Raw genomic sequence first — 18,034 nt, 5'->3', positions numbered from 1 at the left:
CAAGTTTGACAGAAATTGCTGCCTACAAAATTGTTTCAATATAGTGAATCTACTATTGTTTTTCCTCTTTGAGTGAACTCATCAACATCCAAATAATGTATTAAGACTTATTCTCGTGTGTGTGCGACAGAAAGCAAGAGATCAAAGGACAAATTAAGAAATTGTTGATCATCATTTTAATTGTCCTGACTTCATTTTAATGTCACCCCTTTCCTGAAGAAATACAACTACAAGGTTTAATTGCTTGACATTACAAAAAGTTCATTAAGCACTTAATGCATCCATTTTAGTTTTCAAACCTAAACCTACCTACCTAAGACTTAAAACTAAAAGTACAGTACAATCCCTATGTTACAAACTCCAAAGGCATTGAGTAAAATGGTCTTAATAAAGAACTGGCCTTATAAATATCAGAAAAGGACCGACCAATTGTGGTCTTTATAGTGTTATAGTCTACGTATGTAGATCCTGACAAGGCGTTTACAGTTCATATTCACTTGTACAATCTTAAAAACAGAAAAGCTCTTTACAGTATTATTTCTCTTCTGTTCCTCTGTTTTTCTAAACTTTTACATCAATAATTCCCGGCCCCCTCAGTGTCTCAGCTACAATGAAACACTAAGTTTGTGAATCTGTTCTCAGCAGGAATTTAAGAAAACGTGTCGGCTGTGAAGAGAATAACATGTGTTTTTTTTTCCCTTTGTTGTACATATGACTTCATTTCCTTTTATCTTTTGTCTCTTACAGAGCTGCTTGTTCGTTATAAAACTATGTTACCTACAGAGCAGTGAAGAAAGATGTAGCCCTTTATCAAGACCAGATCTCAAGGGTGGGGGGGGGCATTAAGGCAAAAAAAAAAAAAAAAAAAGTATTGAGTTTCTGTTTTTATCTTTTCAAAGGAAAAAGAATAAAAAACGAAAAACTTTAGCCACCTATGGGGCACAGTTTACAGGCAACCCAAGGATTCACATCCAGAACTGTAAATCTGTTCTTCACGTGAACCAACCTTTCCACTGTGCTTCGAGGCTTAGCAGTACAGGTGTTGCAGTAACAATCAAGCATGCACAGTGAGCACTTACAGCACACTCTATATTCCAAGTAACTCTGCACACAGACCAAAATTGTTAACTTTAGAGTTGTTTATTAAAAAGCTTCTCTTGGTATTGGACACTGTTTCTTTCGTTTGTATAAACTGAATACAAATAATACCCTGTGCATCTGGTGGAGGGCTAGTTTCAAGATACGAGACGAAAGAGATACTCCTTTATGTTCAGCCAACTCCTTTCCTGCAGGGACTCAAGAGAATAACATTTTCTCAAACAGAAAGACGAGTGTTATCCAAGGTTTTAAAATCAATTTTATTTCCTCCTATATTAGCATTTGAAGAATTATCAGAGGCCTTTTCTTATGTTGATATTTTTAGTTCTTTGACAATTTCAGTAATGCTTTGGTTTAAGGATCTGTTGTTATAAGGGATTACATATAATCTATACACATGTTATTTATGCTTTTAATCAATCAATCAACAAAGTGCTTTACAAGATGCAGTAACAAGAAATACAGATAAATGCTTAATACACGATATACAGTAAACAAAAAATGCATAACACATTAAATAAGACTGATTAAAAAAAATATCTAATGCATTTACTATTTTTGGCAACAGCATAAGAATATTATCAAATAACTAGGGCCCTACGTTTTTCATGACTTATTTCAAAATATCACTATTTCCAATGGGAAAACAGGCAAATGTGTGTCTTTGTGTGAAGTGAGTAGTTTTTCGAGATTTACGATTATAATATTATAGTATATAATATTAGTATAATCGTAAATTACGATTATAATATTATAGTATATAATATTAGTATAATCGTAAATTACGATTATAATATTATAGTATATAATATTAGTATAATCGTAAATCTTGAAAAACTACTCACTTCTAAATCTTTTGTAGTCATTTTTGTATTACTTTAGTATAAATACATGTTAACTTGGATTCATATGTTGTTTTTTTCTGACTATGTGAACGAAAAGACACACATTTGCCCGTTTTCCCATCGGAAATAGTGATATTTTGAAATATCACTGTCCTGGTCACAAAAGCAAAGTTTGTGGGGAATAATAGCCATTTTCTATACTTTTGAGGCATAAGCAATTAGGAAATAACACTTACTACCCAGGAACAAAAAAAATAAAAAAATGTGTTTCACGGTGTAATCAACCCATAACATTCTGGCTAATTAGAGAAGTTTCTGAAAGCCGTAATGATTTTAGACCCACAACATGTTTTTAATCTGGATAAAGAACCCCTCTTGTTAAATTGTATTTCAGGGTTTGATGCTCACTGTAAATCAGAAATGGAGGAATAGCAACTATATGCAAAAGAAAACGGTAGTGGAAATTCTTTGACCGAATGTTGAAAAAATGCAGAAGAACAATTTCCCAATTTAGCAAGAAAGGCTAAAATATGTCAGTTGTTACTAATTATGTGGAGAGAAGTGTTTCTTCATAAGGACTTATGTTTATTGTTTATTTCAACCAGACTCACCGCTGCCACCCCCGCGCTGACTTGGACGAACACGGACACATGCGTCTTCCGAAACGTGTGCCATCAGCCATCTGCTTCTTTTCACTCTGCAGGACTGCCATGCAGTCCCCTCAGAGTTACAGCGTCGGAGGACCATGCAGCTCTGAGCAACTTACAGGCAGACTCGCAGGTGGACGGACAGTTTACACAGGTCGCTGGTGTGCGGTGAGCCGAGGACACCCAGGTGGACCTAAGCTTCCCTACCCCCCCAGGCAGCGCTCGACCAATTGTGCGCCGCCCCATGGGAACTATCATCCACGGTCGGACTTGAACCCCCAATTAGACCTTTTTAATTGTTTTCGGCTCCTGAAAAGTTACAAAGTTCAAGTTATTTATAAAATGTTATAGCTAAGTTGAAATTTGCAACTGTAACCTGAAAACAAGTAAAAAGGTCTAATTAAGCAACTTATCAGTTAATTAAGGGTCTAGTTAAATGATTGTTGAAATTACAGTTGAAAACGAGAAGACACATGGAGTCTCCAATGCTAGGTTTGGGAAGCCCTACTTTATGGGCTTCTTATGAATAACCTTTTCCTTTTTTTTTTTTTTTTTTTTTTTTTTAAACAAAACCACTAAAAACAAAACAGATAAATAATAAATTGGCACAGATTACATATGTTACAGAATCTATCAAATGCCCAGATTCCAATAAATGGTTTTAATTTCTATACTGTTAAAAGATCGGTGCCAGAAACAGGAAATAAATGTCAGTAGCCATCTACAGCGTTCTGTTTATTTGTCTGCTAATACGAACTTTGTAATAATGGGATGAGGAATTCAAACGGATAAAGAAATGTAATGAGATGACTGTTTAATGACTGTGCATTATGTGGCTTATTGTGGCTTGGAGGCTGTAGGACTAAATTACAGATTAAAAAAAACAAGTTGTGAAAAATGCAGGGACCTAATCAGAACCCTTTACAATAGATCCCTAGTGTTACTGACATTTAAAAGACGTTATTAATGACAAGGTCCTGCTGATACTTGACTTATTTACCTCAAAAACTGCAGAAAGCATTTGTCAGAATGGAGCTGAACTCATGCAGTGCTTGAAACAAAGGAGATATCAATCAGAGAATTCCACTAAATACATTTAAAAAAAAAAAAAGAATGCCATAGTTTTTGGTTAAGAGGCATGAAATCAGAAATAATCAAGGAGATGGGAATGGCTTTTAAGAGAAAGGGGAACAAACAACTAGATTTCATCGCAGTAATGGGCATTATTTTTTGTTACTAATTACCATGCGTTTTGTCAGGTAAGGAGAGGTTGGTGCCGACAAAACTATGGGGTAGAGGAGCTAAAATGCAACAGAGGTGGCTCTGGACTCTGAGGTCGAGTGACCTGTCATGATCTTAAGTCCACACGATTAGGCATTAGATGTGGTCAGTAGGGCATAAATGCTAATGATCCAAAGCCTTGTTTTCACCAGAATGCATTTCATTTATAAATCTAATAAAACAACGGGGTAACGTTAATCTGTTGAGTGGTAATCCTGACTCACAATTTCTGTATACAGAATATCACTAAAAGGTACTCATTAAAAGAATTGTGGTTTATTATATTTAATGGCTACTGCTGCTGTATGACTACAAATATAATGAAAAAAAAATGTAACAGCTCGTTCTATTACTTGAAGAGAAATAGCACAGTTTGCATTTGGTCATTAGTGTGTTGCATTATTTCTCTTTAAAACTAAAACACACTCAGCCACCAGGGATTCCTTTAGTCTTCAGTATGATTCTATTTGCTTTGTGAAAAGTCTAGTCCATCCCCCAGGTTAAAATGAATCACAGGTTTCTTAAGTTGTAAATAAATAACAAGCGACATAGTACAGACCACTGGGTACAATGTGCATGGACCAAAATCACGTCCCATTGCAAAGTAGACAACTTAGCTAGTGGTCTTTCTAGGTTAATATAGAAGGGCATTCCACAGTGTTTCATTTTTTGTTTTTTTGACTCTGCACAGAATGTGTACTGTTATGCCACTATGTTTTCTTTTTTTTTTTTTTGCTGTTTGTTTTATAAATATTAAGGCTTTTTTTTGTTAATTTATCTGGACTTACTTTGTTAGATCATCCCAAAAGTAAATTGTCAGGTAAATTCTACTACAGTCTGAAAGTACTGTTATTAAGCTTTGACATGCTATAAACTGCTCAAATCAAATTAGAGCAGATAGGAATCCCAGGGTGTGATGTGCTGCTATTGCAAGAAAATAAGATACCACAAAATACAGAAAGCATTAGTGTTATGTATTCGTTCTGTGTTCTTGGTGTCATGGGTTTTAAAACCCCAAATCAGAAACCTAATAAGTCAAACATTAAAAGATCACATCTGACCTATACAAAATTATTTGACCTCTGCAAAGTTCCTCCAATTGCAGCAACTTACAGTACACCCTGCATCTTCCAATAAAACCCTACTCTACTGAAATCCTGGAGCAAACTTAACATCCTACAAATGCTCTATTAAACAGTACACTACTCTAACCAGTGCATATCGTAATACTTTCTACTAAAGATGTTTACAGTTCGAATGTTACTGGGTGAACAACATCAAAAACCCCAAAACAGATTGTCCCTCCACACACAGATTATATACAGTTTGCATATAAATTATATGATCTTGGTCTGGGTGCTGCAACATGCTGTACTGTATCTGTATACGGGGATACTGTGGGTCTAAAATTGAATATTTTATGAAAAATGATAACAAACCTTTTCATTATTACTCATAAGCACTTCTAAGGGCTTCTATTTCTGCAGTTCTGATTTAAATAGGCAACAGTGCTTTTTGTTTTTATATACAGTAACTAGATATTGAAAACCGTACATGTCACACATTTTTTATTTACTTCATTGTATTTTATTATTAGTTGTCATATAGCATAAACAATAGAACCAAAATCATTCACACATTAAGTGCTGTGCATCTTCAATAAATCTTTTAAAACTTACACTGGTATATTACCTTCTATATAAAAAATGCATGTTCTTTGGCATTGCACCTCCTGATGCTAATCCAAGAACTGCATTTGATTGCAAGCAGTTTTTTTTTTTTTTTTTTTGCAATGCTTTTGTGCACTGTAGCACACTAGAATAGGAGCCCTTAAATAGTTTAATTTAACATGTTTTATCTTTTTCAAGGTAATACATTGCATTATACTGCACGAGTATGCATTGTATTAACTTTGCTCTCATGAATTATTGTACTGTCAGTACTGATGCAGTACACTAACTATGTTGGAGGCGGTCTTTGTTTTTATATAGATTTTTTACAGAGACTTCTGGATCTATGGCACTGTACTATGTACTGTATGTAATAAATTCTACTTTTGACAAGCCAAGGGGAATATTCTATATGCATCTTATGATTTGTATACTTCGATAGACTTCTCTAGCTTTTATGACTTCATTAAATGCTTTTTTGTTAATATGGAATGATTATGATCTAAGATACAGTAGGTATTGAAATTGTTTTTTTTGTATTTACTGTTAAATAAAAGCAAAATCCTACAAGTTATATTCTACTTTTGTAGGTGTGTGTGTGTTTTGTGCGATGGGGAGGGGCCAAGTCGGTTTTTCAAGCATTCTGTCCATCATTTTTTCAAGATATTACCATAGTACTATCTTTACAATGCATTAGTGTCTATGATTTTGTATGGGGGGGTGGGGACGAGATTGAATGATCATTCTCAGTCAGTGATGTAAGATGAGCACTCATTCTTTTTGTTGTCCTTGTTTTGGACTAATGACTGATTGTGGCTGTGATGAGTTTAGTTTTGAACTTATTTGCTCTGTGATTGTTGAGGTCTTTCTAAAGGTTTTTATGCTGGCGTAGACCGATTCACATCTTGGTTCACTTGCAAACTAAACTATTTCTTTTTGCAGTTTAGGTTTGTTTCGGTTCGTTTCAGACCAGGAACATTCAATGGAATTTGAATTTATCTGTAAATTAATACAAGTTAGTTTGTTTAGTCCACTTGCTGCTACACGCGGACCAGAATTCTGTTGGTTTCACATTGCAGCTTTACAAAAGCGCTCGATTCTCTTGCCGTTTACTTGAGCGAAAGTTCTCTGTAGAAAAACATTTTCCATCCTGGAGAATACAGGTACTGTATGTGCTGTGCTCTTGCTTTTCGTGTGAGTCAGAGCATGTCTCTCATTTTAATGTAATTCTGCCGCATTTTTTTCACTTTTATTCGGCACTGTGGAGGGCTTCATTCAAAGCCCTTACTTTTTAGGCGCTCGGAAAACACAGAAAAAATCTTTGTGTTCTTGTGTGTTGTTCCCGGGTGTATACATCAGCCCATACTTCAAGCAAAGCTTTGTTCAGCAGTACTCCAGGTTATCCCTAGCAAAGACATTTTTCAAGTAGTTTGTCAAACGTGTTTGAGTGAAAAGGCTGGACACCTCATTGGCGTTTGATCAGTTTGGTTTGCTGTTTGGTTAATTTTCAAGTGAACCTGAATGCATTTGCCTGAATGCCAAAAGTTTTGGGGTAGCAATGTTGCAAACGTACCGAGTTCGCTTTCAAACTACCAAGACCACCTTTTCTCGTGAGACCTCGGTTCGTTTGGTTTGATTCGCACCCTGGTGCGATTACGTCACTGTCAGAGGTTTCATATATAGCTCCAAACGAACCAAACCACACTTCAATCTTCATCAAACAGTCAAACGAACTAGGTGTCAAGATGCCACCCCGCCCTTTGCATTGTTCCAAAAAAAAATCTGTATTTGCAAAGTTAATAAAAGGAACACAAAGCTGGCAAGTAAATGGCTATTTATGTATTCATAATGTAATGCCATGATGTTCATACAGCATTTGCTAGCCTGTTATTTCCATTTGAAGCATTTATGCCTAACTTTATTGACCAAGCAGATTGACAGGTATAAAAGGCTCACATATTGTAGCTTTATTAAAAGCAGCAGGAGGAAATTCTGGGCTGGTATGAGATGTATTTTGTGTGAACAGAATTCATCATGCACACTACACTACAGGGTTGCTGAGCATCAATCTTTTATTTCTCTTCAATTTTTCATCCTAGGCTTACAGTGGATTTTACATATATTATTGGAGGGAAATAAATATTCCAGAGAACAACATTTTATTTTGCATGGATGTAAAATCCCTGTACCACAGTGTTCCCAGGCATGAAACTTTAAAAGCATGTGAAGAGGCTCTGGAAAATAGAGTAGATAAGAACATGAAACCTACGGAAGAAATATTAAACATGATCAATATAGTTTTAGAAAATAGTTATTTTACATTTGGAAATAGAAGTTACAAACAGAATGATAGCACAGCAATAGGCTCAGAATTAGGTATGCATTTGGCAAGCACATATATGGGCAAATGGGACAAAATGTTATTGAGTAAACCAGACAAGAAACCATTAGAATACATAAGATATGTGGATGATATATTTGGAATATGGACACATGGAGAAGAAACTCTGATCTTTAGATCTTTACTCGAAACCTACTGATATGCATCAGTGCCTACATATGTCACCTGCATATCCTATCTACACTAAAAGTGCATTTCCTAAAGGACTGGGTATAAGGATAAAAATAATCTGTTCTGATGAAAATGACTACACAAAACAGAGAAAGGAATTAAAAATAAATCTTAAGAAAGGAGGATACAGTAGTCTCTGCATATAGGAACACCTCCTAAGAGAACACTTCGCCTAAAGGAACACCCTTGTGGTGAAATGGATCTTTCCCATTGTAAATTGGAAGGCCATCTGGTCAAAAACACGTTGTGCTGCTTTAGAGCGAATCAGAATCTCATGGGACAGAAAAAAGACAAGCATGTCATTCTGAACAGTGCCCAACTTGCTGGAAATTTTGTGTAGTGATTTCTATTAGATTATATATATTATATATTTTTTGTTGCGACTTTCTGTTATGTGGAATATAATAAACGAGAACCAAAGTGAGTTTTTCCCACTTAATTTTACAGAGCCATTTCCATGTTTGTTTCATTTGAAGAGTTTAAAGTTAAATTTCATTTTCTTGTTCAGCTACAAAAAGCCACACGTAAACGTCATGTTATTACCTCATGAAAAGGTGTCGATGGCCAGTGTTTACTGTGAAGAAACAGCAATGAATGAAAAAAAGAAAAGAAAGAAAAAATTCGTGGATAAACAAAAGAGGCACTACAATGCTTAATATTAAAGAGGTGCTGACCAGTATAAGGTAATTGTATATAGTCTATAGTCTCTATGGAAACTTTTTTGGTAAGCCATTAAAACTGAATGTTTGGCTCAAAGACTTTGGTACTTTTGTACTGCCGTAGACATGACGGGCATCTCTGACATGGAAGTACTGATATATATATATTATATATATATATATATATATATATATATATATATATATATATATATATATATATATATATATATATATATGTATATATCAAAATATATTACCACACAATAATATGTCTCTCATTGGTTTGAAGCTGTAATTGAGTGCATTACTAGCTCAAAACCAAAGAGTCATGTATTTCTGTGCGGTAGTATATTCTGACCCATACTACTTTTGTATATATTCTACATTTCTTACCTTCTTTCTTAAACTGTTCTTGTTTCTGTTCTTATTGTAACCTCCTACAGGCTGCTGTTGAATATGGTGCATTCATAGTTATGTCTGCGCAACGCTGCTACGAATGCTTCGGAGAGAACTTGGTGCACTTAATGCACTTACCCGTCACACGTGATTTCCAACTGTCATCAGTTTTCTGATACAAAGCCCATCTCTTCAACGTTACAATTTATTTGAACATCTGTCACAGCACACGTTTTTAAAAAAAATCTTATATTGTGCAGTTACACAGCACTTCCTCCAGTTTCACCTGACAAAAATGCAGCCAAAACAAAGCGAACAAGACAAGCTAGGGTAATGTAAGAATCACTCGTTAAACAGTTTTAGTTACTGTGATCTATTATTATTATTATTATTATTTTTTTTTTTTTTTAACTTATCTTTTGTTGCTTTTGTATTTTGAATTTAGTGCTTTTTGCACTAAATTCTGCAATTTTGAATAGACTTTGGATAATGTTTTAATTCTGGAAACAGTTTTTTTTTTTTTTTTTTGTTTGGGTTTTGCTAAATCGCATTCCCTTTTATGTTTTATGCAGTTCTGTGCATGGGTAACATTATTGTTGGGTCGTTAATGGGAACTTTTACATACTGCTACGATACGTACCGGATTTAAAATAATGTACTGTATTACAGTTAACATGCCGTCTCTTTAGTTTTGGCAAGTGATATTTTCAGAATCATATCGTTCTGATTTAAAATACTACTTCTCTTAAAAATGTACTGTACCAACAAAACCAATACAGTGTGTCTAAACAGAAGGCTACTTATTTTAAAACACAGTCCTTTCAGATATGTATTTGTGATATTGTCCTTTTTTCAGGGAACACAAAAACAAACAAAGGTTGAAACAGGCCAAAATGAAATCATCAGATATGCGTCACATGCGTTTAACCGTCACTGAAGTCAAAATTTTATAGGGTCGGACACGTGACTGTATATAGTATAGTGGCGTGGTTGTTTCCCATGTTAAACCCGTTTTTTGCACAGCTCAAAAAATAGGTTAACATTAATCGATCTGGCTGAAATTTTGGATTTCAGGTCAGATTGGCAGGGGATTGGGTTCTGTTTGGTAGTTTTTGTTTTATTGACACAAAAAATAGTACTTTCCAATAAAGCAACATTACAAAATAATTCACCCTTGTAGTTCTCTAAAACTACCAGGTCAATTAAAACAAAAATTACCATACATGTAGATACTATTTGTGCGACATGCCTTTTTCTGTTTTCGTTTTAAGATTTTAACCTGTTTTCTTAAAAACAAACAAAAAAAAATAAAAAAACAACAACACTTAAAAAGGCAAAAACTTTTTTGATAAAGGATCAGTGTATTTCATCACTTTTTCAATGCTAAGTCTACATTTGCCATAATTTTCGTTAACTTGGCACAGGCATGGAAATCAGTTTTCAATCTGAAAAGTCCATTAACAACGCCATCTTGACTGGGACTAGGCATACATCATGAAACATTCAAGTCCCGCTTGGGGGTAACTGGTTGCAAAGGTTTTAAAATCTAGTGCCCAGCTTGTCTGTGAAAAGGTCTTTCTAGGTTACCTGTTAGTCTGCAGCGACCAGTGTCACAGGAAATAAACAGACCTTGTGTCGACTTATTTTAAATATATGTTTTAAAGTTTTTAATGTTGAAATATTCTTTATTAAAAGTTACAGTAGGTTAATAAAATAAAAATAAAAAGTATAGTGTACGCTACATACATAAAGTTTTAATAACAATTTTATAACAATGACGTAATATAATAAAAGAAATAAGACTTACTTTTTATTATCTATTATTACCACCATGTAAATCACAGTAGTTAGCCTACATACTACCCCATTTACAGAACTTGCACACCGAGTTTACAAAAATAACCTAGTAGTACAGCAAAACACAGGTGAAAGCACACAAAAGTATGATACTGTAAAATTATTTGTCATTGTATATAAACAAAAGTATTTAATTACCTGTCAAACTGAAACCCTGTTTTATCATTGTTAGATATCCACGATGTAATTAAGAAATGGAGATGGTTTAACAATGTTAATTACAGATGTAAAGCCAGGCAGTTAGAGGACAGAAATAAACGCTGAAAAGTATAAAGCCTGCTTATACCTTTTATCCTAGAACAGAGATTGAATTAACATAGTCTGAACAGGGAAAAAAATGTGCAAGTCTATACTACAGACAATTTAGGTATTGTATGCATTGTAAAGCACTTTGATAAAAATGCAATATAAAAACTAATAAATCAGTGTTGTAATTTACATAATATATGTGTGATCTGCACTTTAAAATATTTCTAATAAGACTTGTTCTGTGTGCTATGAACAGAGTTTAAACAACTTATTTTGGGTAGCGAGTTGCTTTTTTAAAATATTGTTTGTGCTATAAATATATTGGATTATGAATTGTATAAGTCTGTGTTGTTATTTATATCAGTTGTACACCACTTCAAATCCATTCCACTGCAAGACTCAAGTTTCAATCAAACATGTCCTAAAAGGTCAATTTAATAAAGACAAATCTGGCTGAAAGAAAGCCATACACTGTATGAAATGCTCTGCAAAATGATTACATTATTTTCATATACAGCTTGTTGAATAAAGTAATTTCTTCTTAGAAATGCATTAATTATTTGATATGTATCATTAGTTTTTATTTCATATATGCATAGTAACATTTTTCAACTTTCAATTTACAAAAACTCAGGGGTAGCCAATCTTGGCACTAGAAATCCATTCCACAGGAGGACCAGTCATTTAAATAAGGAATGTTAACTGAAACCTTCTTAAATATTTTTTTTTTTATGGAACAGTTGTAATACTATGCTAATTCTATAAATACATTTAATAATAATAATAATAATAATAATAATAATAATAATAATAATAATAATAATATATATATTTTTATATAGCGCCTTTTATAGTGGACCACCACAAGATACAAGACTAGGGTGTGTGAACTGTGCATCAGCTGCAGAGTCACAAAAACGTTGCATTATTTGAAAGATAGATCATTCAATATCAGCAAGAGACTAATAACACTATGTAACACAATTTTTGTTCCTGGGTAGTAAGTGTTATTTCCTAATTGCTTATGCCTCAAAAGTATAGAAATTGGCTATTATTCCCCACAAACTTTGCTTTTGTGACCAGGACAGTGATATTTTGAAATTTACCTATTTCCAATGAGAAAACAGGCAAATTTGTGTCTTCTCATTCACATAAAATCAGAAAAAAACAACATATGAATCCAAATTAACATGTATTTATACTAAAGTAATACAAAAATGACTACAAAAGATTTAGAAGTGAGTAGTTTTTCGAGATTTACGATTATACTGTAAATCACTTTCACGATTCAGCCCCCAAATGTAGTCTCCCATCATGTTCTCGTTATACTGTCTTTGGTAGCGGCGTTCAAAGTCCAATATATCCTGGTAGAAGCGCTCGCCTTGCTCCTCCGAGTACGCTCCCATGGTCTCCTTGAATTTATCAAGATGAGCATCAAGGATATGGACCTTGAGGGACATCCTACAGCCCATTGTGCCGTAGTTCTTCACCAGAGTCTCAACCAGCTCCACATAGTTTTCGGCCTTGTGATTGCCCAGGAAGCCCCGAACCACTGCGACAAAGCTGTTCCAAGCCTCTTTCTCCTTACTAGTGAGCTACTTGGGGAATTCATTGCACTCTAGGATCTTCTTTATCTGTGGTCCGACGAAGACACCGGCTTTGACCTTTGCCTCAGACAGCTTAGGGAAGAAGTCTTGAAGGTACTTGAAGGCTGCCGATTCCTTATGTAGAGCTCTGACAAATTGTTTCATAAGGCCCAATTTGATGTGCATTGGTGGCATCAGCACCTTCCAGGGGTCCACCAGTGGCTCCCACTTGACGTTGTTCCTCCCCACAGAGAACTCGGTCCGCTGTGGCCAGTCCCATCTGTGGTAGTGCACATTTGTGTCCCTGCTGTCCCAAAGGCAAAGATAGCAGGGAAACTTGGTAAAACTGCCTTGGAGACCCATCAGGAATGCCACCATTGCAGCCTCTTGATGCCATCTCAGAAAAATGCAGATATGTATCCACTTAGGCAGCTGGAACTAAACTGAACTGGTGGGCTTAAGGCCCCTGTATTTATACTACTATTTATATTACTGGAAAGTTCTAGAAAGTTCTAGAAGTTACTCCAAGTTTATTCAGCACTGAATCTATTTGGAATGTTTTGGAAAATAGGTAAATTTCAAAATATCACTGTTCTGGTCACAAAAGCAAAGTTTGTGGGGAATAATAGCCATTTTCTATACTTTTGAGGCATAAGCAATTAGGAAATAACACTTACTACCCAGGAACCAAAAAAAAATTTGTTACACGGTGTAATCACAGTTAAGTTTAAACGTGTAAAAGCAACCCAGTTAAATATAGTTACCTGAAACTCAGGAAGAACGCAGTGCCAAAACTAATTTAACATAGCAATATTAATTAATCATTAATCAACAACAGAAAGTTTGTATTTCTTACTTAGAAATATGAACAACAATTTGACTCTGAAAAAGTTTTCTTATAAAAAGCTCAGTTTTCGTTCTATAGAAAATATTTCTTACACATTCAAACAAAATATTCAAACTAACATTAGTTGACATCAAATCTCAGACAATTGGACATTTGCCTCATCATTTCATTAAAATAAATAAATAAAAATATAATATAAATGATTCAGTCAGTCTAATGATTAAATAAAGTTACTTGACTCAAACTATTATTGAGAACTGTAGTAGATACCCAGAGGATGAACACTTCTGTGTTACTTTCCATTAGCCTTTCATTTGTTACAACAGGGCGCACTAAAGTCTTTCTTCACCATCAGCCCAGGTGGTTGTAGGCAGTTGACGAATTTTTTAGGCACTTTTAACAAGATTCAAAATCACCCTTCACCAACGGGAGCACCATCCAAGCGAGCGACACAAACCATCGACTCTAACTCGACTAATAACAAAGAAAAATAATAATAATAATAAAAAAAAACACAAGGCATACAAGGCAACAAGCCAGTCTGTTCTGGGCTGCTGGTGTGTGTAGGACCCTGACTGTGCTGGTGTGTGTACAGCCATAATTATAGAAGAAACTTTTAGGAGTGTGCTGTGTAAACTGTGTTTGTTTTGTTTTGCAACCGGTAAACAAGCTTACCTGTCCGGATATTAGAGAAGGTTCCAGCTTGTGTTAATGCTCGAAAAAGAGCTAGGTGTTTGTTGTATTTTTGTTATTGTTTAATAAAAAATAGTGCATAAGCGCTTAGAAAAATAGAATCGCGAGGCTCCTGACAATCCTTCATATATATATATATATATATATATATATATATATATATATATTTTTTTTTTTTTTTTATATTCAAATATGTTCTTTCTGATGTTTCTGATGCAATTCTTTCTAAATTTGGCCAGAATCACGTAGAAAATGTACATTAGTATCAGAAAATTCGACTAATACAAGTCAATTTTAACAAGAATTGACAAAAACATATTTACATATCAAAACAATCTTGAGTGTTCCTCTAAGTTTTGCACATTTAGATGGTTAAGCCACAGGTTATGAGGCAGAGAACATCTTCTGAAGGCCTTTTTGTTCTAAATGAATACAGAAAGACTACAGTTGAGAACAAAGGGTCTGTAAATATCCACTATAAATGGATTTGGGACATGCAAAATCTATAGCATGAATTACTGTCAGCCTTGTTAATCAATAGGCATGCTAGTCTGGACTGAAAAACCGCTAGATTTGCATAATATTTAATTTTGTAATCAAAATACAGTCACACTCATGAATGGGGTTCACACTCATGAACCCACTTTGCTCAAATGTAAAATATGCCTGTGACTTCATTAAACATGCCAAATATTCCCAAGTGCAAAAACAGTAATAACCGAGAAATAACACATGATGGTATAATAATCAAGAGAACAAAACAAATACTGTATAATTTAAATCCTGAGGGCAGAAATAAAGTATTCCTTTAACTTATCCTGTAAAAATGACCTTTTACAGATAATTTTAAACTTTTCTGCTCTCTTTGGATATTTTATGAGAAAGGATGCTATTTCCCTTTCCATATTTATAAATCTCTTACTTGTTATATTAGTAAATTCTGTGAGTCCTGGGGCCAATTTTCCCAATTCCACTCAAATTTCATCTATGTTCTGCGACTGAAACTATGATCAAAGAGCAGTTTTACCTAGAGCAACTTTGCTCTATAACCTTGCACTCCAAGGACAAATTACTAGTAATGCATTGGCTGTCACAATATCCTGATTTATCTTTTTTACTGCTGACCTCTGAAGGCTTTCTGTCACTGGCCCATCACAGTATATATAGAACAAGTCAAGTTACTCCATACTTTGCGTCATTTTTAACTTTTTTTTTTTTGTATACTGTTGCTTTTTGACTGCAGGCATTTGAACCTTGAAATTGTAACTGGCTATGTCAGGAGACCTGGGGTCACACAGTCTAAACTTGGGGAAGGATTAATTGCTGCAATTTTATAAGAAGGATTAGTAACTGCAATTTTCTGATGGCCTCTGATCACTGAAGGATAGGCTTTCCCTCCCAGTAGATACTGACCTTAAACAAGTTTTTCCTAAACTCATTTTAACTGGAGCAGAGGGGGTGTGTGTTGGGGAGGGACGACACATATACAAAAACTTAAACTGGCCACATCACTAGATCAATTTGTCAACATAACACCTGGACTTATCACAGCTAACAAAGGCAATTCTGTTGGGAGGGTACCTAAAGATTCCGTTATGCTTTTTAATGAACTTCCATTCACAAAATCCCAAGGAGATTGTCATCGTTCTTACTTTTGCTGTTAATTGGGCCCTGTAATGCCACATCCAAGTTCAATCTGTTCTCCCTGGCATTTAAATTAAATACTTTATTTCCGTGAAGTGTGCCATAAAAAATAAATTGTAGAAGATTAGATAAGACAGCCACTCTCTATGCAAAATTAACTACTTTTTTTTTGCTCATAAAAAAAAGAAAAACCTCCATTACGAATAATTAGGAAAAAGCACTCCATTAAAAAAAGCTTTTGGGGACTCCCGAGTGGCGCATCCAGTAAAGGCGCTCCATTTGGACTGCAGGATGCGCCCTATAGCCTGGAGATCACAGGTTCATTGCCAACAGTGACCAGGGGTTCCTAGGGGGCAGCAAACAATTGGTCGAGGGAGAGATTACGCTGGCAGAGCAATCCACGGTTCACTGTGCACCAGCGACCCCTGTGGCCGACAGGGCGCCTGCAGGTCTGCAGTGGAGCCATTCAGACCTGTGTTGTCCTCCAGCACTACAGGTCTGGTGGATTCGCAGTGCAGAAAATGACGGTTTGGCAGGAAGAGTTTTGGAGGACGCGTGTTTCATTTCACCAGGAGGTTGCAGCGGTGAACCGGGATAAAAATAATAATTGGGCATTCCAAATTGGGGAGAAAACCAGGGTAAAAACCATTGGCGACAACTAAAAAAAAAAAAGCTTTTGACTTTTCATTTTAATTGGGGACAACTGGTATAATGTTTAATATCCATGGAAAGATAAAGCAATTGAAAATGTAATTAAAAAACAATAACAAAAAGTCTTACCACATTCATCTCTATGTAGTTCTGTGTTAAAATTGAATTTAGCTGACAAATCTATCTGTCTAAAAAATTAAATAAAAAAAGGCTCCATGAGTTGAGAAGAAAGTAGAACATTTTGAATTACGAGCCATATCAAATGGAAACAACTCTGGGATAAGTAATACAATGTACAAATTACTTGAAAGCCACCACCAAGCACTTATTTAACTTTGGCCAATTACATGAATATATTTGTTCTACATGAAAAAGCCCCAACAAATAATACATTTCCATCATTCTACTTGTGAAATTTTATTTAAATTGAAGGTAGCTCCTTGCTCTTTGCTAAAGGCACCTTAAATAGGAGTCAAAAGATCAATGTTTTTATTAACCCGACTATGTCGATTTGTCACTGAGAACTGCTAATAACAGGTCTATTACATTGATCTAATTAATGGAACATCTAAATATTACCACTTTTAAAACCATAACAATGACATAATTGGTGTTTTACTTATTTTTTTATAGACAGGAATACACTCAAGATTTGCACCATGAAACCTAGTTGTCAAAGAGTCCTATTTTATTATTTAAGCATTGGTAGAATTTAGATCCACCGCTGTTAAGATCAATTGACCCCACTGACCAGTTACCCTGGTGTAAAAATAATTATTTACAAACAACTTAAAGCTTCTACTGCACTAACAATTATGCAAGTTTAAACCACTAGTCACCCAAGTGTAAAAACTATTTTTATATAAAACACTGGAACTGGTTATCTAGCTCTGATAATGGCCAACACCCACAAAAGCCAGGAGCACAATGTAGCCTATAGACCAGTTCCATTTAGGTATTGATTGACCTAAAGGCAATAAAGGCATGTATTGTTTGTTAAGTCAGACATTGTTTGAAATCTGATTAATCTAGTAGATATAGAGTAGGACAGACTTGCAACTGTGATTTTAAAAAATAGACTTGATTTAGTATGTACTGTATTTCAAAACAAATTAGATAATTTAAGCCCTTTTTGACACCACTCCATTCCTGGCTACATTATGACTTATAAATCGATTTACATCCCAGGTTTGTGATGTACAGTAATATAATCTACTGACAACATATTACATTAGCACTTGAGCAGAACACTAGAAATAATGCTTCCTGCTGCATTGCAGTTCACGATAACTTTGAGAAAGGCCACAAGAATAAAATGGCAATAGTTTTTAAAAAG

The 18,034-nt window shown here is 34.8% G+C and overlaps 1 protein-coding gene across 1 annotated transcript in view; it reads right to left on the bottom strand.

Annotated features, from left to right (window-relative positions):
* macrod2 (mono-ADP ribosylhydrolase 2) overlaps positions 1–18,034 on the bottom strand; it is a 754,657-nt gene that overhangs the window by 593,629 nt on the left and 142,994 nt on the right. The gene's annotated exons all lie outside the window — the stretch shown is intronic.

The sequence above is a fragment of the Polyodon spathula genome, chromosome 6 (genome assembly GCF_017654505.1).
Source record: "Polyodon spathula isolate WHYD16114869_AA chromosome 6, ASM1765450v1, whole genome shotgun sequence".
Taxonomy (NCBI): Eukaryota; Metazoa; Chordata; class Actinopteri; order Acipenseriformes; family Polyodontidae; genus Polyodon; species Polyodon spathula.
The sequence above is the reverse complement of the archived record's forward strand: the minus strand, read 5'-3'. Positions and strand labels throughout refer to the sequence as shown.